This window comes from Sapajus apella, unplaced genomic scaffold, assembly GCF_009761245.1.
Source record: "Sapajus apella isolate SASKATOON/1434 unplaced genomic scaffold, GSC_monkey_1.0 scaffold208, whole genome shotgun sequence".
Classification (NCBI taxonomy): Eukaryota; Metazoa; Chordata; class Mammalia; order Primates; family Cebidae; genus Sapajus; species Sapajus apella.
In genome coordinates, this window is record NW_022437148.1 from 777967 (window position 1) to 781498 (window position 3532).

At 42.6% G+C, this 3532-nt stretch overlaps 1 protein-coding gene across 11 annotated transcripts in view; it reads right to left on the bottom strand.

Moving 5' to 3' along the window:
- Window positions 1-3532, bottom strand: part of COPS3 (COP9 signalosome subunit 3) — a 33971-nt gene that overhangs the window by 15093 nt on the left and 15346 nt on the right. The window lies entirely within an intron of this gene.

Below are 3532 nucleotides of genomic sequence, written 5' to 3' on the forward strand. Positions count from 1 at the left end.
AAAAAAAAAAAAAAAAAAAAAAAAAAGAAAGAAAGAAGAAAGAAAAATTAGCTAGGTGTGGTGGTGCCATGCCTGTAATCCCCGTTACTTGGGAGGTTGAGACAAGAGAATCGCTTAAACCCAGGAGATGGAGGTTACAGTGAGTCAAGATCACATCACTGCACCCCAGGAAAAAAATTAATTTACTCTGTTAAAGTATACAATTCAGTGGTTCCCAGTGTTATTCACTATGTTGCAAAACTATCACTACTATCTAATTTTGGAGCATTTTCATCCCCCTACCCATTAGCTGTCATTTCCCATTTGCTCTGCCCCTCAGTTCTAGGCAACCAATATTCTGCTTTCTGTCTCTATAAATTTGCTTACTTTGGACACTTCATATAAATGGCATCATGCAGCATGTGGAGTTCTGTGACTGATTTCTTTAACTTGCGTTTTCAAAGTTCATCCATGTTGTAGCATGTATCAGTACTTCATTCCTTTTCATGGTTGAATAATATTCCTTTGGGTGGATATACCATATTTTATCCATTCCTCTGTTGATGAGCATTTAGGTTGCTTCTACCTTACGGCTATTATGAATAATGCTGCTATGAATGTTAGTGGTCATGCTCTAAGGAGTGAAACCGCTGGGTCATATGGTAACTATGTTTAACATTGTGAGGAACTGCCAAACTGTGACTGTTTCATTTACACTCCTGTCAGCAATTTTGAGACTTCAAATTCTCCAGATCCTCACCAACACTTGTTATTGGCAATCTTTTGAAATCTTAGCCAACCCAGAGGGTGTGAACTATATCACACTGTGGTCTTGATTTGTATTTACTTTATGATGAATGATGATGAGTATCTTTTCATGTGCTTATTGGCCATTTGTGTATCTTCTTTGAAGAAATGTCTATTCAAATCTATTACCCACTTTAAAATTTTAGTCTTTTCATTGTTGAGTTGTTTTTTGTTTTTTTTTTTTGAGACGGAGTTTCACTCATGTTACCCAGGCTGGAGTGCAATGGCGCGATCGCGGCTCACCGCAACCTCCGCCTCCTAGGTTCAGGCAATTCTCCTGCCTCAGCCTCCTGAGTAGCTGGGATTACAGGCATGCACCACCATGCCCAGCTAATTTTTTGTATTTTTAGTAGAGACGGGGTTTCACCATGTTGACCAGGATGGTCTCGATCTCTTGACCTCGTGATCCACCCGCCTCGGCCTCCCAAAGTGCTGGGATTACAGGCTTGAGCCACCGCGCCCGGCCTTTTATTGTTGAGTTGTAAGAGGTCTTTGTATATTCTAGATGCAAGTCTTTGAAATATGGTCTGCCTTTTCACTCTATTTCAAAACTATCATATCCAAATCAGCCCAAATCTTCCAAATCAAAATCTAAACCACTGAGCTTGTAAGGCACTCATTTGAGATGATTCTACAGAAACACTCATGTAAGTACATGAGGACACACACACAGTGCTTCCCACTGCAACACTTTTAATTGTGAAATATCAGAATCAACTTAAATTTCCATCGATCAGGGACTAGTCAACTCCTGGTCAATCTGAGTGGCATGAGAAGATGCTTTGCTTTATATAGCGGCATATGATCTAAATTTTTTTCAATTAAAAAATTTTTTCAGCCGGGCGCGGTGGCTCACGCCTGTAATCCCAGCACTTTGGGAGGCCGAGGCGGGTGGATCATGAGGTCAAGAGATCGAGACCATCCTGGTCAACATGGTGGAACCCCGTCTCTACTAAAAATACAAAAATTAGCTGGGCATGGTGGCGCATGCCTGTAATCCCAGCTACTCAGGAGGCTGACGCTGGAGAATTGCCTGGATCCAGGAGGCGGAGGTTGCAATGAGCCGAGATCACGCCATTGCACTCCAGCCTGCGGAACAAGAGCGAAACTCCGTCTCAAAAAAAAAAAAATAAATAAAAATAAAAATTTTTTTCCTGGTCAATCTGAGTGTTATGAGAAGATGCTTTGCTTTATATAGTGGTGTATGATCAATTTTTTTTCAATTAAGTATGCCCTACTTTTGGAATTTTAAAAAAATCTACATCACTTTCTGAAATTAAGGTAATATCATCTACAACTGCAAGCATATCATTAAAACAAAGTTGTTTGAAGTAGACTAGACAATGCTTGTCATTAGGTCAAAATCAGGAAATCAGTTTGTTTTCAAGCAAAAGGATTATACCTATAAACATCAAAAATGTCTTTAACATTTTAATTATTTGTGAAAGAAATATTTTCTAAGTGCACTGCACACTTTCTTGTCTTTTTTTTTTTTTTTTTTGAGATGAAGTGTTGCTGTGTCACCTAGGCTAGAGTACAGTAGCATGATCTTGGCTCACTGCAACCTCCACCTCCCGGGTTCAGGCAATTCTACTGCCTAAGCCTCCAGAATAGCTGGGACTACAGGTGCACACCACCATGCTTGGCTAATTTTTGTATTTTTAGTAGAAACAGGGTTTCATCATATTGGTCAGGCTGGTCTTGAACCACGGTATCTGTCAGGCAATCCACCCACCTCCGCTTCCCAAAGTGCTGGGATTATAGGCATGAGACTGCGCCTGGCCACTTTCTTGGCTTTTCTTTTTCTTTTTTTTTTTTTGAGGTGGAGTCTTGTTCTGTCACCCAGGCAAGAGTATAGTGGCGTGATCTTGGTTCACTGCAACCTCTGTCTTCTGGTTCAAGAGGTTCTCGTGCTTCAGCCTCCCAAGTAACTGGGATTACAGGAACCTGCCACCATGCCCAGCTAATTTTTGCATTTTTAGTAGAGACAGGGTTTCACCATATTGGCCAGGCTGGTCTTGAACTCCTGACCTCAGGTGATCTGCCTGCCTTGGTGTCCCAAAGTGCTGGGATTACAGGTGAGAGCCACTATGCCTGGCCGTCTCTTGCCTTTTTTTTTTTGGCCAGGGGGAAGACGGAGTTTCACTCTTGTTACCCAGGATGGAGTACAATGCCGCCACACAGCTCACTGCTACCTCCACTACCTCTGCCTCCCGGGTTCAAACGATTATACTGCCTCAGCCTCCCAAGTAGCTGGGATTACAGGCATGCACCACCACACCCAGCTAATTTTGTGTTTTTAGTAGAGACAAGGTTTTTCCACGTTGGTCAGGCTGGTCTCAAACTCCCCACCTCAGGTGATCCACCCGCCTCAGCCTGCCAAAGTGCTGGGATTATAGGCAAGAGCCACTGCACCCGGCCGTCTCTTGCCTTTTTAATGCCCACATCATCTTGGTATTTCAAGATCAGTTTGCTCATGAGTTACTATATTCAGCTACAGCAATGATAATGCATCCAATGGCTATGAAATGCATTTTTATAATTTTCTGAACGTGTAGACTTAAAGAGAAGTCACCTGACTAGACACGTACTTAAGTGACACCATCATCTCTGCCTACTGGCACTTATGGTGGCCCTTCTCAGGTACCCTTAACAGGGCACATCAACCACTCATTGTAGTATGGCTCAGAGCCACAGGGGTGTGTGTGTGTGTGTGTGTGTGTGTGTGTGTGTGTGTGTGTGTGTG